Source organism: Phyllobates terribilis, unplaced genomic scaffold, assembly GCF_046119375.1.
Source record: "Phyllobates terribilis strain yellow unplaced genomic scaffold, ASM4611937v1 Scaffold_2__4_contigs__length_985480577, whole genome shotgun sequence".
Taxonomy (NCBI): Eukaryota; Metazoa; Chordata; class Amphibia; order Anura; family Dendrobatidae; genus Phyllobates; species Phyllobates terribilis.
Window position 1 is genome coordinate 408,866,301 of NW_027362762.1, and position 20,559 is coordinate 408,886,859.

A 20,559-nucleotide genomic window follows, 5' to 3' on the forward strand; every position below is an offset into this window, starting at 1 on the left:
GTCTGAGGCCCTCGATGTCTCCCTCCCCAAATCCATATAGGATTCCATCCAGTCCAACTTTCCCTTTGCCTGGCCCTCACAGGGTATCAAATACTTAGGAATTCCTATTCATAGAGACCTCTCCCATCTATGTTATCTTAATTTTGGGCCCTTTATTGAACAACTCCATACAGACCACGGTTGGCAAGTTAGAACTGTAAGATTCACTACGTGAACCGCTGGTGTTTTGTGGAAAAGCACATGTACACTGCGTTCCAAATTATTATACAAAAAGTGTTTAGGAGTGATAAGGGAAGAATTTGTTTGTTTGTCAGTTAAACTCATTGATGGTGATGTGTGTCAGGGCTCTTTATATCACTGTAAGCAATTGCAGACACCTGTGCTAATTAGTTTGGCAGGTGTGTCCAATGAAAGGCAAGACTACTTAAGAAGGCTCTCTCACATTATTAAGCAGCCTACATTTTCTGCCAAAATGGGAAAGAAAAAGGATGTGTCGGCTGCTGAGAAGCAACAAATTGTGGAGTGTTTAGGTCAAGGCATGACTACAATCAACATTGTGCGATGATCAGGATGAAGTGTCTTGGCAATCAAGAAGTATGTAGCTGATTCACAATACACACGTGTGCGTGCTGATAAGGGCAAATTGAGGCCTCTTTCCTACAGGCAATTACGTCAGGTTGAAAGAGCAGCGGCAAAAAAGCCTTGTCATAGCAGCAGACAAGTTTTTGAAGCTGCTTGTGCCTCCAACGTCCCCCGAACAACAAGATGCAGGGTCCTTCAGAGGTTTGCAGCTGTGCATGCGCCATCCTGTCGACCTCCTCTATCCACTTCACACAAGCAGAAACGGCTCCAGTGGGCCAAACATTACATGAAGACTGATTTCAAAACTGTTTTGTTCACGGATGAGTGCCGTGCAGCGCTCGATGGTCCAGATGGATGGAGTGGAGGATGGCTGGTTGATGGACACCCCACGCAAACACGGCTACAGCGCCAACAAGGAGGAGGTGGAGTAATGTTTTGGGCTGGAATCATGGGGAGAGAGATTGTCGGCCCCTTTAGGATCCCTGAAGGCGCTAAAGATGAACTCCATAATGTATGTGGATTTTCTCAAACAGCACTTCCTGCCATGGTTCAAGAAGAAGAACCGTGTATTTCACAGCAAGATCATTTTTCTGCATGATAATGCACCATCTCATGCTGCACATAAAACATCTGCATCTCTGGCTGATATGGGCATAAAAGGGGACAAACTTATGGTGTGACCCCCATGCTCCCCTGACCTCTACCCCATTCAGAACCTTTGGAGCATCATTAAAAGGAGTGTCTATGATGGCGGGAGGCAGTTCACATCTAAGCAACAGCTCTGGGAGGGTATTCTGTCCTCATGCAAAACAATTGAAGCAGAAACCATCCAAAACCTGACAAATTCAATGGACGAGAGAGTTCAGAAGCTCCTTTCGAACAAGGGGTCCTATGTGAAAATGTAACATCACCTAGAATAAAGTTTTGAGTTGAAAACTGTTTGATTTCAGTTTCTAACAACCTGCTAATGCTTATAATTTCAAAAATGACCATTTTTTTGGTCTTTATTAAAATGAAAAGGTTGATCGAAAAGTTTGGGGGATCTAAGAGTGTGGCAACCCAGTAGTCATGATTACTTCGAATTCTGACAATATGAGGGTCATGCTGCAGGTAGTGCAGCAAGAAGGCACTTATGTGCCTTGCGCATCTCGGAGCCTCAAAATTATTTTCCGGGCTAGATGCAGCTAAAAATTATTTTTAATTTTAAATCTGGTGAAGCTTTAGTATAGATGGCCTAATAGGATCAGTGCTGCACACTGCTACAAAGCCCAAATTATTTTCCAGTCAAGATACAGATAAACATGATTAGTAATTTGAAAGCTTAAAACGGTTGGTAGGGTGATTTTAACCAATCATCAAGCTTTTACTCTCCCCAGGATGACACAGGGGTAGAAAAGTCGTTTCGGATCCATGATTTGTTCATCTTTATGAATGTGAGTCTGTCTACATTATCAGTGGAGAGCCGCGTGCGCTTATCTGTCAGCACACCACCAGCAGCGCTGAACACACGTTCAGACAGAACGCTGGCTGCGGGGCATGACAAGATCTCCAAGGCGTAAGTGGCTAGCTCCGGCCATTTATCCAGATTGGAAGCCCAAAAAGAGCAAGGGTCCAGTGACACAGTCGTGGCTTCAATGTTTACTTGGAGATACTCCTGTACCATCGTCTCTAGGCGTTGACTATGTGTCAGACTTCTTGTCTCCTGTGGCCTTGCAAAGGATGGGCTAAAAAAGTGGTGAAATGATTCCGCAAAATTGATGTTACCAGCAGATACTGTGGTTCTGTTACGGTTTGAGTGCTGAACACTTGACGGTCCCACGGTTGGCAAGTTGGAACTGTGAGATTCACTACGTGCACCACTGGTATTTTGTGGAAAAGCACATGTAAGATTCTGCAACAGTCTCTGCTGATACTCCTGCATGCGTGCATCCCTTTCTATGGCAGGAATAATTTCTGCAAATTTACTTTTGTACCGGGGATCTAACAATGTGGCAACCCAGTAGTCAGGATTATTTCTAATTCTCACAATTCGAGGGTCATGTTGCAGGTAGTGCAGCAAGAAGGCACTCATGTGTGTTGCGCATCCAGGAGCACCAAGTCCCTGTTGTGTTGGTGGCGAGGTAACAATCATGTTTCCTTCCTCTGTCCTCTCCCCCCAACCTCGCACAACAGAAATGTGATCAAGGTCTCCCTCATCTGATGAGTCTTCCATCAGTTCGTCCTCCACTTCTTCCTGGGCTCCTGCACCTTCCTCACTAGTTTGGCTGCTACCATGCGCCCTGGTAAAACCATCTCCCCCACCCTCACATGCCTGCCGCCTTGGTGCTGCCGACCGTCTGGACCTTGCAGATGTTAGCCCTTCCGCATACAACTCCTCCTCCTCTACTTCCTCCACCTCCTCTTGTGCCACCACCTGACTCCGAATTCTGTTTAACATGTGCTCCAGCATGTAAATCACCGGAATAGTCATGCTGATAATGGCATCGTCAGCACTAAACATCTTCGTCGCCATTTCAAAACTGTGCAGAAGGGTGCATAGGTCCCTGATCTGAGACCACTCCTCCTGCGTGATTTGCCCCACCTCTGAATCTCGTTGGCCCAGGCTATACGTCAGAACATATTGCACCAGGGCTTGTCGGTGCTGCCACAGTCGCTGCAACATGTGCAGAGTTGAATTCCACCGGGTAGGCACATCGCATTTTAGCCGGTGAAGTGGCAGGCCCAACGACTTCTGTAGAGATGTAAGTCGCTGAGCTGCGGGATGCGAACGGCGGAAGTGAGCACACAGCGACCGTGCCCTCTGCAGAAGGCCATCTAGTCTGGGATAGTGGGCTAAAAATTGCTGGACAACCAGGTTCAACACGTGAGCCATACAAGGCACGTGTGTGACATTGCCCCGGCGAAGGGCCGCACCCAGGTTTGCAGCATTGTCGCACACGGCCTTCCCTGGTTTCAGGTCCAGTGGAGACAACCATTCATGAAATTGGTTCTCCAGAGCTGACCACAACTCCTCAGCTGTGTGACTCACATTTCCCAGACATTTCAATGTAAAAACCGCCTGATGACGTTGAGCCCTACTGCCAGCATAGTAAGGAGGTATGCAGGATCCCTTCTGCGCAGTTAGAAAGCTTGTGGCATGACCAGACAGGCTTTGGGTGCAGGTGGAAGACCGAGAGGAGGTTGAGGAGGCAGAAGCAGTGGAGGAACTTTGACATAAAGAGGATTGACGCACAACTCGTGGGGACGGCAAGACTTGGACAGCAGCCCCTTGTCCTGCTGTCACCATAGTTACCCAGTGCCCAGTCAGCGACATGTAACGCCCCTGTCCATGCCTACTCGTCCAAGTGTCTGTGGTGAAATGCACCCTGTCACACACAGAGTTTCTCAAAGAAGCGGTGATGTTGTGTGCGACATGCTGGTGGAGCGCAGGCACACCTTTCTTTGAGAAGTAGTGCCGACTGGGCATCTGGTACTGGGGCACTGCGACGGACATAAGGTCTCGAAAATCATCTGTGTCCACCAGGCGGAAAGTCAGCATTTCTGTAGCCAAGAGCTTGCAGATGGTGAAATTCAACCTCTTAGCTTTCTCATGGCTAGGAGGAAATGGTCTTTTACTTGTCCACATCTGAGGGACCGAGGGCTGGCTATTGTGCTTAGACGGGGTTGATAAGGGTGTCCCCGGCAAACTGCCGGTCTGTGAGGAAGATGCAGGCGGACATGTTAGGTTGCCTTGATCCAAAGGTGGTGCTATCGATGTCGGACAGCGCTCAACACCAGCTGGTGTTACCACCTCCAAAGAAAATGATGACCTGCCAATCACGCTGGCTGTTGCGGGTAAAGAGGTGGCAGGTCTGCGCCCCAAAACAGGTGTGACTGCTGTCCCCCCAGTCACAGAGGATGAAGAGGCCGCGGATGCACAAGATATGGCAGACGGTGATTGGCCCGGCCGGCTAGGCCGCATTGTAGCACACTGAGCTTCCCACTGCAACTTATGCTTCATGTCCATGTGCCGGTTCATGCATGAAGTACTCAAACTATGTATTTTTTGGCCTCTACTTAGCTTTTGCTGACAAATGTTACAGATAACACGAGTTTTGTCATCTTTATCGATCTGAAAAAATGCCCAGGCTATGCAAGGCTTAGCACCCATGCGACCTGAAGAGCCACCACGACTTGTGGTGAGAGGCAGAGTTGTGTTTGAGGATGCAGTTGTTGACGTGCTTCCAGTACTACGTCTCTGTCCAGGAAGGCGCAACCTGACCTCGTCGTCACTAGCATCTTCCTCCACCTCCTCTGCTGACCTCATCTCTTGGCTGACTGTGGGTTGACAGTAAGTGGGATCTCCGACCTCATCATCATCACCCTGTGCGTTATCACACCCGTCGTCCTCAGAGCCAACCTGTTCCTGCCCTGACAAAAAACTTAAGTTGTCGCTCCAATCAGGTATTTGAGTCTTATCATCGTCTTCCTCATTGTCTCCACCAACAGGAGTTACAGTTTGGGAATGAGGGTCTACATTATGGTCAGAACCTTCTGCGTCTGGTCCTGGATCCGACTCATAAAGATTCTGGGCATCAGTGCAGATCATTTCCTCGTCTGGATTCACAGAAGCGCTGGAGTCGACCTCTGATTCCCAGGCTATAGTATGAGTAAACAGCTCTGCAGACTCAACCATCTGTTCTACCTCATACTCAGACGGGCAGCTGGAGATTTGGGAGCTGTGAGGAAGCAAGTGCGATTTGGGTGACACCTTTGAGGACTGGAGTATTTGTGATGTTGAAGTTGATGTGGAGGAGAGCCCACTTAAAGGAGCACTTGATATCCGTTGAAGCACCTGCTGTTTTTGTGCCTCATCTGGAATTTGTAGCGATTGGCGTGGCCGTAAGAAAGGGATCTTATCACATTGTCCGCTAAAAGAAGTAGACATTTTAGTTTGGCTGGAAGATGGTCTTTCTTCTGCAGATGTTACTGTTGCTTTAACACCTACCCCACGGACACAACCTTTTTTCCCCTTCCCAACACGCCTATTCCCCTTTCCACCAGCAGCAGGCCTTTTTCCACTCATTTTGGTGGTTAACTAATTCACAACTCTGGAGTTGTTTGCACAAAAAAACAATGGATGGTAACCGAGCAGAGCTGAGTGGCCAAACTGTGGTATTAGGCCAAAACTATTGGCTGGGTTAGATGCAGAAAAAAATTATTTTGAATTTGCAACCTGATGGAGGTCAGTATAGATGGACTAATACAAATAGTCCCACACACTGCTAGAAGCCCAAATATTTTTTCAGAGGTACTGTAGATGCAGATAAAAATTATTTTTAATTTGCAACCTGATGGAGGTCAGTATAGATGGACTAATAGACCAAGTCCCACACACTGCTAGAAGCCCAAATATTTTTTCAGAGCTAGATGCAGAAAAAAATTATTTTTAATTTGCAACCTGATGGAGGTCAGTATAGATGGACTAATAGACCAAGTCCCACACACTGCTAGAAGCCCAAATATTTTTTCAGAGCTAGATGCAGAAAAAAATTATTTTTAATTTGCAACCTGATGGAGGTCAGTATAGATGGACTAATAGACCAAGTCCCACACACTGCTAGAAGCCCAAATATTTTTTCAGAGCTAGATGCAGAAAAAAATTATTTTTAATTTGCAACCTGATGGAGGTCAGTATAGATGGACTAATAGACCAAGTCCCACACACCGCTAGAAGCCCAACTATTTTTTCAGAGCTAGATGCAGAAAAAAATTATATTCAATTTGCAACCTGCTGGAGGTCAGTATAGAAGGACTAATAGAACAAGTCCCACACACTGCTAGAAGCCCAAATATTTTTTCAGAGCTAAATGAAGAAAAAAATTATTTTTAATTTGCAACCTGATGGAGGTCAGTATAGATGGACTAATAGACCAAGTCCCACACACTGCTAGAAGCCCAAATATTTTTTCAGAGCTAGATGTAGAAAAAAATTATATTCAGTTTGCAACCTGATGGAGGTCAGTATAGATGGACTAATAGAATGATGCTATGCCCAAAAGATTTTACTTCACTAGGTGCAGTAAAAAAATTGGTATTCTATACACAGGTGTTATATCTTGCAACACAGATAGGCTACTCCACTGACTAACACACTCTGCAATAGGCCAAAAAGGATTAGCTTTGCTAGATTCAGCCAAATGCTGTGAAAAAAACTTGCACAGCACTGGCACAGACCTGCCTGGCAAAAACTGATAGGAACTCATGTAACCTAGTCCTGAAAAGGACTCCAATTACAATTAGTCTTTACTCCCACAACCTATCTATTTAAGAGCACAGACCTCCCTGATAAAAGTCGTAGGAAATGCTGTAACCTAGTCCTTAAAAGGACTGCAATCACAACTATTCCCTACTCCCAAGCTATCTGTATATTTGTGCGAAAATTGGCTTGAAATTAACAAGGTATAGCGCACACAGCAACAGCGGTGCCGTCTAACACGCAGCTGCAGCAGTGAGAAAATGGTGGCGACGGGGAAAATGGCTTGGTCTTATAGGGCAAGGACATGTGACATACACTGCCAATGACACATGCCCTTGCTTGTGTGAAAAAAAGCACTTCGCTCCGTGTGTGCGCTGCTGATAGGCTGACAGATTGCACCTCCCCACTGCAAATGCGGGAAAGAGAAAAAAAAATGGAGATCTTCATTGTTCCTGCAGAGATCCATCCCCTGCCCCTCCCCCCACCCCGCTGTACACTCAAACTGCGTATTAACATTAATTTTCATCATTACTGAGAAAAAATCCAGTTATGATTTTGGTGCACGAACAGTTATCGAACATAACCTCGAACAGCCGAATTTTTCTCAAATTGTTCGTGTTCGCCGAACGGCTCGAACACCGCCCAAAACAGCTCGAATTTGAGATTGGCGAACAGTTCGAGTAGAACAACGCTCATCTCTAATTATGAGATTGTTTTTTCGGGACATATTGTACTTCATGATAGTGGAAAAATTTATTTCATATGACTGGTGTTACTTTGTGAAACAATAGGAAATTTGGCAAAAATGTCACAATTTTCAAACTTTGAATTTTCATGCCCTTAAATCAGAGAGATATGTCACACAAAATAGTTAATAAATAACATTTCCCACATGTCTATTTTACATCGGCACAATTTTGGAACCAACATTTTTTTTGCTAGGAAGTTATAAGGGTTAAAAGTTGACCAGCTATTTCAAATTTTTCCAACAAAATTTACCAAACCATTTTTTAGGGACCACATCACATTTGAAGTGACTATGAAAGAAAATATCCAAAAGTGACACCATTCTAAAACCAGCACTCCTAAATATGCTCAAAAACCCATTCATAAAGTTTATTAACCATTCAGGTGCTTCACAGGAATTTTTAGAATGTGGAAGAAAACAATGAACATTTAACTTTTTTTCACAAAAATATTACTTTAGACCCAATTTTTTTTATTTTTGCAAGGGTGATAGGAAAAAATGGACCCCAAAATGTGTTTTGCAATTTCTCCTAATTACGCTGATACCCCATATGTGGGAGAAAACCTCTGATTGGGCGCACAGCATGGCTCGGAAGGGAATGAGTGCCATTTGACTTTTTGAATGTAAAAATTGCTTGAATAATTACTGGATGCCATGTCGTGTTTGGGGAGCCTCTGATGTGCCTAAACAGTGTAAACCCCCCACAAGTGATATCATTTTGGATCTAGATCACTTAAGGAATTTATCTAGATGTGTGATGAGCACCTTGAACCCCCAAGTGTTTCACAAAAGTTTATAACGTAGAGCTGTGAAAATAAAAAAAACACTTTTTTTCCACAAAAATTATCTTTTAGCCCAATTTTTTTTTAATTTCATAAGGATAACAGGAGAAATTAGACCCCAAAAGTTGTTCAATTTCTCCTGAGCATGATGATAACCCAAATGTGGGAGAAAAGCATTGTTTGGGTATATATATCTGTGGGGTGTGGGGGGAGCTACAGTGGCTGAGGAGCAGGGTGCAGGAGGCAGTAGCCCGCTGCTGCAGCCTACACTGTGCCTGCTGCTAACGAAAATGAATATTCACTTTTTCTTACGCAGATGGGAGTGGGGAGCAGTGAATATTCATTTTCCTTAATAGCGCACACACTGTACTAGCAGCGTGGCTCCTAGTATGTATGGCACCCTTCATCCCTCATCCTGGTATGTATAGCCCCCCTCATCCCTCATCCTGGTATCTACAGCCCCCCTCATCCTGGTATGTATGGCACCCTTCATCCCTCATTCTGTTATGTATGGCCCCCCTCATCCCGCTTCCTGATATGTATGGCACCCCTCCAACCTGATATGCTTGGCACCCCCTGATCCCCATCATGCTGCACACAAAAAAGAAACAATTATACTCATCTCCTCTCTGCTCCAGTGCTGCGGGTACAGTGTGCTCACAATTAAGGAGAGTGAATGGTCACTGCTCCCCAAGCACACAGACCCAGCGTGCGGAGCAGTGACTATTCCGGCACAGCATCTCAGTGTGAGGGCGCATGGCAGTTAAGCTGTGTGCAGCTCACACAGTGAGATACCTGTCGGCAGCAGAGCAGGACGCTGCGCTGGAGCAGAGAGGAGGTGAGTATAATTGTTTATTTTTTTGTGTGCAGAGTGATGGGGATCAGGGGGTGCCGAGTATACCAAGATGAGGGGTGCCAAGCATACCAGGAAGAGGGATGAGGGGGGGCATATACATACCAGTATGAGGGATGAAGGGTGCCATACATACCAGAAAGAGGGATGAGGGGTGCTATACATACCAGGAAGAGGGATGAGGGGGGCCATACATAACAGAATGAGGGATGAAGGGTGCCATACATACCAGGATGAGGGGTACCATACATACCAGGAAGAGGGATGAAGGGTGCCATACATACCAGAAAGAGGGATGAGGGGTGCTATACATACCAGGAATAGGGATAAGGGGGGCCATGCATTCCAGGATGAGGAATAAAGGGTGCCATACATGCCAGGAAGAGGGATGAGGGGGGCCATACATATCAGGAAGAGGGATGAGGGGGCCATACATACCAGGATGAGGGATGAAGGATGCCATACATGCAAGGATGGGGATGAGGTGGGCCATAGATACCAGGATGAAATGTGCAATACATACCAGGAAGAGGGATGAGGGGTGCCATACATGCCAGGATGAGGGATGAAAGGGGCCATACATACCAGGAAGAGGAATGAAGGTTGCCATACATACCAGGAAGAGGCATGAGGGGGGCCATACATACTAGGATGAGGGATTTAAGGGGCCATACATACCAGGAAGAGGGATGAGGGGGGCCATAAATACCAGGATGAGGGATAAATGGTGCAATACATACCAGGAAGAGGGATGAGGGGGGCCATGCAAATCAGGATGGGGATGAGGGCCACGTATAACAGGAAGGAAGTGGCTATATATACCAGGATGGGGGATATTAACAGAATTGCGGGACATTAACCCTATAACAGTGTGAGCAGCAGACTCCCTCTCCCTTAACAGGGCATCATGACCACATTTTTTGCTTAAATTTTTTTTCTATGTTCCTCCTTTAGAACCTAGGTGCGTCTTATGGTCCAGGGCGTCTTATAGTCCAAAAAATACGGTATGTGTTGCCCCAGTATTAATCCATCTTTTCCTTAAATCACTTTTGTGCTTTTATTTTTCTTTTAGAAATAATAAAATGTATTCATACATTTCTAAGAGGAATGAGAGTTTCCATTTATCATTTGTACAGGGTCAGTGTTTTTAAAGCCTGAGCCAGACACAACTAATGAATAGTTGTGATCGATAGAAAAAATAGAAAAATTAGCACTCAGCATTTAATTAAAAATAGTGTATTTTATTTAATGTGGTGGGACAATCCTTTTAGAAAAGGAGGTGGAGCAGGTAGCTGGATCAGGACAACAGCCATTTCACACCTATCCAAGCACTTCTGCGGGTCCATACTTGGATATGGATATATATACTGTATATATATATATATATATATATATATATATATATATATATATATATATAGTGGCGACCAAAAGTTTTGCATTTTTTTAAAAGTGTGATTACTTCTGTCTGGTTGTTGTGATGCCATTTTCCTGGTGATTTTAGCAAACCAGAAGCAAAGGGTTGTCAGCTAAAAGGTAGAAAATTGTGTTTGACATTGTTTTATCCCTTTATGTGTTACTTTTCAACATTTGCTGGGCCAAATGTTTTGCATATTTTGTCATGGGTAGTCAAATTTTGCCTAAAAGATGTTTTCTTTTTATTTTTTTGTGTGTTTTTAGGTTAAAACAAGGCAAAGACAAAACCAAATTTAACACCAGATCACCAGATGTCAGGAAGCTTATTTTTCTGAGAGTGAAGTCAGACAAAAGCCAAAAATAGGTAGCTATGGAATTCAACTGGTCTCAGAGTCAAGTGTCATGTATATTAAAGAAAGAAAAAGAAGGCTATGGAACAGCTGACAAACCTAGAAGTGAACGACCACGGAAAACTTCCTCCAAAGTTGATCACATTATTAAGAAAAAGTCAGTATCTGATGTCCATAAAAGTGCTGAACAGAATTCTAAATAAACAAAGGATATGGGGTCTAAGTGAATGGCCAAACTGTGGTGTGATGGCAAAGAGCAGTAGGGTTGAATGCACGAGTTCCAGTCAAGAAGCCTTTCATCACTGCAAAGAACTAGAAGGTCCGACTTGAATTTGCCATAGAACACAGCCAATGGAAAGACAGATTGGTCTAAGGTGTTGTGGTCGGATGAATCCAAGATCAATCTGTTTGGTAGTGACGGTAAGCACTATACATACCGCCCAATTGGAAAAGGTGATGATGTAAGGTATCAAACACCTAGAGTGAAACATGGTGGTGGCAATGTCATGGTTTGGGACTGCTTTTTTTGCATCTGCCAATGGTCCTCTCCATAGAATTGATGGATGAATGGTACCATGTTCAAGGATATGCTGGAGAATGTAATGCTGCCACATGGTAAAACCAAAGTAGGTAGGGGATGGAAATTCCCACAAGACAATGATCCTAAGCACACATCCAATTTAGTAAAAAATTGGTTAGCTTGTTGCAATGGCCAAGCCAATCACCTGATTTAAACCCTATAGAGCACCTTTGGGATGAGTTAGGGCGACGAGTTGGGGCCCATACCCATAGCAATGAAGATGAATTGTTTGCAGATTTGTAAATGGAATGGAGCAAGCTCCCTCAAGATGCATTGAATACCCTAGTGGCTTCAATGCCCGTTGGTGTGGTACAGTAATTTAAAGCAAGAGATTATGCTACAAAATACTAAATTTTGGCATTGTAAACAATGAATTACTCTCTGTTGTGATCAATAAATAGCATATGCAAAACTTTTGGCAGTCAATTTTAGCCAAAATACTTTCGAATATAGGTATGGTCATTTAATTAAAGAAAACTAAGGTCTTGCATGATGACAACTTCATGCACTTTCAATTCATCACCAGGAAAATGGCATCACAACAACCAGAAAGAAGTAATCACACTTTAAAAAAAGATGCAAAACTTTTGGTCTCTACTGTATATACTGTATTTCTTGTGCATCTGTTCTCTATGGCAAGTTTCTGTTTTCAACACTGATTCTAAAACATTCAATTCACTTGAAGTCCCATAGGAAAACATTGGCATTTTAGAAGGAAAAAAGAGGATAAGAAAAGCCACTAATACATAAAAACCACATTGCCTTACGTTGAAATTTTATGTATGAGAGGTTTGGGGCACTAAGAGAACGTCAAGAAGACATAATTTAAGCTATCATCATTATCAATGAAATCATTTATTTTGAAAAATCTAGTCAATAGATGTTTACCCTTAATGGCCTTCATTGAAGCATGAAGAATGAATATAAGCCATCAATGTATGAGGCTTGATTTTCTATAACTAAATAGCCCTGCAGTGTAAATGTTTATGTTGTACGTATATTATTACAATGATGTGTAATTCTTCTATACAAAAGTAAAATATAGGGCTAATTATTGTGTTTACTATACTATTTGAATCATAAAATATTACCAATTTGCAATAATTGTAGGACATCATTATGTGAAAAGGTTTTACCATTTGAGTGGCAATAAATATACCATAGATCATAGTTTTGACCTTTAAAGGGATTGTCTGGTTTCATAAATCCATTTTTACAAACTTTTATAGGTAACTCTAGATAAATAGAACTTAGGCCCCATATTCAGGGATATTATCATCAATAACCTAGAAGCTTAGCAAGTGGCTATAAGCTCTGCCTGCCGCTCTGAAAGACCTAGCTTGTTGAAAAATTGCATGAACTGATTTCAGTGTAAATGGTGTAATGTTACATTTCACTGTAGTGACATTAACCACTTCGCGCCAGAGCCTGTTTTTGCCTTCGTGACCGGGCCAATTTTTTCAATTCTGACCACTGTCACTTTATGAGGTAATTACTCTGGAACGCTTCAACGGATCCCCCTGATTCTGAGATTGGTTTTTTGTGACATATTGTACTTCATGATAGTGGTAAAATTTCTTCGATATCACTTGCGTTTATTTGTGAAAAAATCGGAAATTTGGCGAAAATTTTGAAAATTTTGCAATTTTCAAACTTTGAATTTTCATGCCCTTTAATCAGAGAGATATATCCCACAAAATATTTAATGAATAACATTTCCCACATGTCTACTTCACATCAGCACAATTTTGGAACCAAAATTTTTTTCTGTTAGGAAGCTATAAGGGTTAAAAGTTGACCAGCGATTTCTCATTTTTACAACAAAATTTACAAAAACATTTTTTTAGGGACCACATCTTATTTGAAGTGACTTTGAGGAGCCTTTATGACAGAAAATACCCAAAAGTGATACCATTCTAAAAACTGCACCCCTCAAGGTGCTCAAAACCACATTCAAGAAGTTTATTAACCCTTCAGGTGCTTCACAGGAATTTTTGGAATGTGGAAGAAAACAATGAACATTTAACTTTTTTTCACAAAACTGCTACTTTAGCCTCAAATTTTTAATTTTCACAAGGGCAGCCAGAAAAAATGGACCCCAAAATGTGTTGTGCAATTTCTCCTGAGCACGCTGATACCCCATATGTGGTGCAAAGCCACTGTTTGGGCGCACGGCATGGCTCGGAAGGTAAGGAGCGCCATTTGACTTTTGGAATGTAAATTTGACTGGAATCGATAGCGGACGCCATGTTGCATTTGGAGAGCCCCTGAGGTGCCTAAACAGAGGAAACCCCCAACAAGTCACCCCATTTTGGAAACTAGACCCCTCAAGGAACTTATCTAGATGTGTGGTGAGCACCTTGAACCCCCAGGGGCTTCACACAATTTTATAATGTTGAAGGGTGAAAATAAAAAAACACATTTTTATCACAAAACTGCTACTTTAGCCTCAAATTTTTAATTTTCACAAGGGCAGCCAGAAAAAATGGACCCCAAAATGTGTTGTGCAATTTCTCCTGAGCACGCTGATACCCCATATGTGGTGCAAAGCCACTGTTTGGGCGCACGGCATGGCTCGGAAGGTAAGGAGCGCCATTTGACTTTTGGAATGGAAATTTGACTGGAATGGATAGCGGACGCCATGTTGCATTTGGAGAGCCCCTGAGGTGCCTAAACAGAGGAAACCCACAACAAGTGACCGAATTTTACAATCTACTCCTCTGTATAAATTAATCTAGTGGTGGGAAAATAAGTAGGTAAATGGTCACTAAACCCATAGATGAATTCCCACAGAGGTGTCATTTCCATAATGGGGTCACTTCAGGGGGGATTATGCTGCTCTGGCACTTTTCAGAGTACCAGAGCTAAAGAATCCCCCCTGAAGTGACCCCATTTTGGAAATGACACCCCTCTGAGAATTCATCTATGGGTTTAGTGACCATTTTAACTCGATGGATGATTTCCAGAAACAAGCACGCAATGGAAGGTTTAGATTCTGGAGAACCCCCCCTGGAAATTAAGTGAGCTCTACTCGAATATGTCATTCACTAAATGAACCAAATGTTTGAATGACAAATTGGGATACATTTTTACAGTTTAAAAACGTGGTTCTGTGTGGTAGATTTTAAAGCAGTCAGTGACGCATAAGGCTGGCAATGATGGGCATTGTGGGCAATAGTAGGGGGTATAACGCTTCATTCCTCTCTTAGTACATACACGACATCTTTTCTGGGGGTTCCTTCTTGTTTCCGTTGCTGGAATAAGTGCAATAAAATGTCGCTCAGTGAGTCTTTTCACATCCTCAGATTCTAATGGATGAGCGGGGCTAACACTTTGAAAGACAAGATTTTCAATTACCTTTTCTTGATAATCAAGAAAAGGATCTGAATTTCCTGCTTTTTTGTACAACACAAAAGAATTGTATGTGGCCACCTGTAACAAATAGATAACCAACTTTTTATACCAGGTATAGGACTTTCTTGATACCTGGTATGGCTGTAGAACCTGGTCTGCAAGGTCCACACCCCCCATGTGTTTGTTGTAGTCAATGACTGACACAGGTTTTTGCTTCGGAGTGGTGGATCCTAGTTCTACAGTGGCCCTTGTGGCATCTGTGTGGATCGAGCTGAGGACAAAAATATCCCTCTTATCCCTATATTTCAGGGCAAGCAGCTCTCCGTTGCGTACAGCCCCTGACTGCCCCTTTTGGAACTTTTGGTTGACCAATGGTTGTGGAAACCCCTGACGGTTTTTACGGATGGTCCCACACGCCCCGATGTTGTGTTCAACCAGACTTTTAAATAGGGGTATGCTGGTGTAATAATTGTCCACATATAGATTGTAGCCTTTTTGAAAAAATGGACTTATCAGCTCCCAAACAATTTTTGCAGATGTCCCCAGATAAGTAGGGCATCCTGGTGGGTTTAGTTGGCTATCTTTCCCCTCATATATGCGGAAAGCGGATGTGTATCCGGTTGAACTTTCGCACATTTTATAGAGCTTTATTCCAAACCTTGCCCTTTTAGATGGGATAAATTGCTTGAGGTGCAGTCTTCCTTTGAATTTTACAAGGGACTCATCTATAGAAATATTTTGTGTTGGGGTGTAGAGGCTTAAGAATTTTTCTGACAAATTTTCAATGATGGGTCTAATTTTATATAACCTGTCATGTTCTGGGGCATTTCTGGGCAGGCATTGACTATTGTCGTTAAAATGCCAAAACCGCATGAGCATTTCATAACGGGTCCTAGGCAGAATGACTGAAAACATAGGGGTGGCTTGAACAGGGTGGTTGGACCAGTAGGATCGAATGCTCGGTTTTTTAACAAGCCCCATGGCAAATGTAAGTCCTAAAAATTTTTTTATTTCCGGGACATTAGTTGGTGTCCATAAATTTGCCCTAGCATAGTAAGATCGGGGATTCTGGCTTATGAATTGGGATGCATATAAATTTGTTTGCACGACAATATGCTCTAGCAAGCTGTCTGTAAAAAACAAATTAAAAAAATGAATTGGTCCAAAATCTTCCACCTCCACATTTATACCAGGAGTGGCGTTGAAATCAGGGCTGAATGGAGCAGCCGAATCCGAAGCCTCCCATCTGGGAAATGCTAGATCATGTGGCAACGCCCCTTGTACACTGGCGTGCGCCAATTCACTAGTAGCAGGGACAGCGCTTGTACTGGGCAGTGTTCCCTGATTTGGAGACGTTTCTCCAGTAGCGCTATTTGCCCCTATTGCTGTACTGGTCCTTGGGCTTGAGGATGGACCAGAATCACTGCTCATTTCTGAGCTCTCAGTGTCGCCGCTACTAAAGCCCTCAAAATCCACATCTCCATCTGAGATTGCGCTGTCATCAGTGTCAGAACACAGCAGGGCATACACCTCCTCTGCGGTATAAGTCTGACGGGCCATTTTATTTTTAGATTTTTTGACTGGACTGAGTGGACCGGACTGAACGGACGGGACTGATCTGACAGGACTGACTGACCTGACAGGACTGACTGATCTGACAGGACTGACTGATCTGACAGATCTGACAGGACTGACTGACTGACAGATCTGACAGGACTGACTGACTGGACTGATCTGACAGGACTGACTGACTGGACTGATCTGACAGGACTGACTGACAGGACTGACTGACTGACAGATCTGACAGGACTGACTGACTGACAGATCTGACAGGACTGACTGACTGACAGATCTGACAGGACTGACTGACTGGACTGATCTGACAGGACTGACTGACTGAACTGATCTGACAGGACTGACTGACTGGACTGATCTGACAGGACTGACTGACAGGACTGACTGACTGACTGACAGATCTGACAGGACTGACTGACTGACAGATCTGACAGGACTGACTGACTGACAGATCTGACAGGACTGACTGACTGACAGATCTGACAGGACTGACTGATCTGACAGGACTGACTGACTGATCTGACAGGACTGACTGACTGATAGATCTGACAGGACTGACTGACTGATAGATCTGACAGGACTGACTGACTGATCTGACAGGACTGACTGACTGATATATCTGACAGGACTGACTGACTGACTGACAGATCTGACAGGACTGATCTGACAGGACTGACTGATCTGACAGACTCACTAACCCTAACTCTTACTTTCTTTTTTATTTTATTTTTTTTACTTTCACAGTGGCAAGGCTGACACAGCTCTTGTCACACTGTTTCTCCTCTGCTCTCTCACTGAGATCGGAGGAGAAACAGTGTATTTATCAGGCAGATCGCCCGGGAAAGTTTGTTGCTAAAACAAACTTCCCTGGTGATCTCTCTGATTGGCTGGTGTGACGCTGACATCATCGAGACCTGAGCCAATCAGGTCTCAATGATGTCAGAGGTCACAGCACCGGGATCCCCGCCGCTCCTGAGGTATGTGGGGGGTCCCGATCGCCGACCACCAGCTGTTACTATCTTTTAAATGCCGCGATCGCTATGGATCGCGGCATCTAGAAGATAGGAACAGGTTAACATCATGGGGACCTGATCCATTCAGGTCCCCATGATGCCACATGTCAGAGCTATCGCTCTGAACCGGTACCGCAGCGCTAACAGGACCCTGGGGGTCCTGAGCGCTGCGGGACCACCCACCGTTTTTAAACGTCGGCGCTGCACAGAGCCCGGGCAGCGCCGACGTTTATGTACAGTGGGCGGTCCTGAACCGGTTAAACATTTGCAAAGATAGAATATTTTGGTTTACGTGTATACCTTGGTATCACGTTAAAACATCTGGCTCTCTCTATATGTAAAGGAGGATATTTACAAATGATATCAAGAAAGAACAAAACTTGTTTCTGTTATTCTTCCCCCGTACCACCTCAAGTAAGCCCACAATGGAATAATAGAACTTCAAATATTACTTTTCCATGTTTTTGTTTTTCTCACCAATAAAAGATGATTGTCACATGTAGGGAAACAGTGTTTTTTTCCCTATTCCCTTGAGTCTAATCCGGATACCTATCAACACCGTAACTGAAATGTTTAATCAATAATCATTGAGATTTTTTTTATCTTCAATTCTAATAAATATGTGATAATATTTCCATTTAGTTCTTGGCAAGTGTAGGAGCTCACATTGAATTTTTATCTTAGGAGTTGTTATGCTTCTCAAACTCTGCTTGGTTCAGACTATTAACCAACTAGTTTTCCTGTTTAAAAACTATTACACTTTGATGTGAAATTTCATGAAGACACCCATGATTGTAAAATGTTTGGTAGCATTTCCACAATGTGTTTAATATTTACATTCAGAAAATATAAGGGTATTGGTTATAATATGATTTTTTTCATTTTGTAATTCAAGATTTAGGATTTACTTTAAAGTATGGATATTTTCATAGCATAGCAGAGAAAAGCTAAATGTGTCGAAGAGTCTATTATATTTTGATATTAAGAGAGGGATTTTTATTCTAAAGGCTATAAACACCTTTCACGTGGAAACAATACATGAGTTTTACATACAGTCATGGCTGAAAGTGTTGGCAACCTTTAAATTGTTTGCTGAAAATAAAGTATTTCTCCCAGAAAATTATTGCAATTTCACATGTTTTGTTTTACAAGTTTATTTCCTTTGTGTGTATTGGAACAACACAAAAAAAAACAGAGAAAAAAAGGCACTGAATTTCACACAAAATCACAAAAATGGGCCAGACAAAATTGTTGGCACCTTTCCAAAATTGTGGTTAAACTATTTTTGCTTCAAGCATGTGATGCTCATTCAAACTCACCTGTGGCAAGTAACAGATGTGGACAATATGAAAATCACACTGGAAACCAGATAAAAAGGGAAGCAGTTTACTTAATCTTTGCATTGTGTGTCTGTGTGTGCCAAATTAAGCATGGAGAACAGAAAGAGACGAAGAGAACTGTCTAAGGACTTGAGAACCACAATTGTTGAAAAATATCAACAATCTCTAAGTTCAAGTCCATCTTCAGAGATCTTGATGTTCCTTTGTCCACGGTGCGCAACATAATTAATAAGTTTACAACTCATGGCACTGTCACTAATCCCCCTGGACATGGACAGCAGAGAAAAATTGGTGGAAGGTTGTGTGGCGCCCCTGAGGGTTCGACCGCCACAGGGATGCTTCTCCAATGGAGTGGGGTGTTCCTCCTCTGAGGTAAGAACAGTGTGATGGTCAGGACCCTACCTCCACATTCAACACCACACTACTCCCACCAGAGGGGGCTAGTAGGCACCAGGTGCTGCCCCCACTGGCACTCGGGAGACTGGAGAACCAAGAGATAGGGGAACCAACTAGTGGGTGAGGGTGGAGGACTCACATTTTTGTGACACTTTCAATTTCATATTTAATGCTCAGCCATCTTGGCTCTTTGTTCTTTGACTGTCTTGAGTTGTGATCTCCCACGCTGAACGTGGATCCTGTGTGGGCCTGCAGCGGAGGGAGACATGACAGACATCTGTCTGAGATGATCTAGTGAATCCTGCTTTGAGCAGGTGGTTGGACCAGATGACCCAGGAGGTCCCTTCCAACTCTACCATTCTATGATTCTATGATTCTATGATTCCCCCCCCCTCTGTTCAAACTTGTGGGGTTGAACACATAATATACACAATTACATTATAACCCCCCAGTTCACAAAGAGACCATGTACTTGTCAATTGCGCTGTTCAGCCCCTGGAATATTAGTCAATGACATTAGTCCACTCCTTAGGGACCTACCATCTGTCATTGTCACTGACTGCGTCAAGTCACATTTCTGGGTCGTAACCTTGTCAGACCTCCCCCGCTCCCAGCGGTCAGTCGTAACCCTGTCAGACGTCCCCCGCTCCCAGCGGTAAATACAGCAGTGCGACTCACATGGCCTTGTATCTAAGATCCGGTTCGACTCCGTACTGTCCCGTCCTCTATTGGGTCGTTTGTATGGGCCACTCACCCCTGAGTTACTGGAGGTCTCACTACTAGAGATGAGCGGTGTTCGACTAGAACTGTTCGCCAATCTCAAATTCGAGCTGTTTTGGGTGGTGTTCGAGTTGTTCGACGAACCCGAACGATTTGCAAAAAATTCGGCTGTTCGAGGTTATGTTCGATAACTGTTCGTGCACCAAAAGCGTGTCCTGCATGTCTGGCGCTATTTAGAGCACCAATCATGCAGGGATTGTCTGCCACTCAATGTAATGCCACAGCCATGGTGGTTGTGGCATTACAGTGATTGCCCAAATCGATGGGAACAGTGCTCACAGTGAAACATGAAAAGCCGGCAATTCAGCAGCGGCATACACCGGTACCCGACAATTTAGAACCGAAAGAATAGAGCTTCACACATAGATTAGATAGATAGAAACATGTCAGTCACATATATAAGAAGTACAGTGACAGTGTTGCTTACTGTACTTGTCATTTAGTGTAAAGGATTTATCAAAAAAAATAATAGTGTTTTCATGCACCGTCTCTTTAAAAAAGCCGGCCGGCAATTCAGCAGCGGTACCCGACAATTTATAACAGACAGAATAG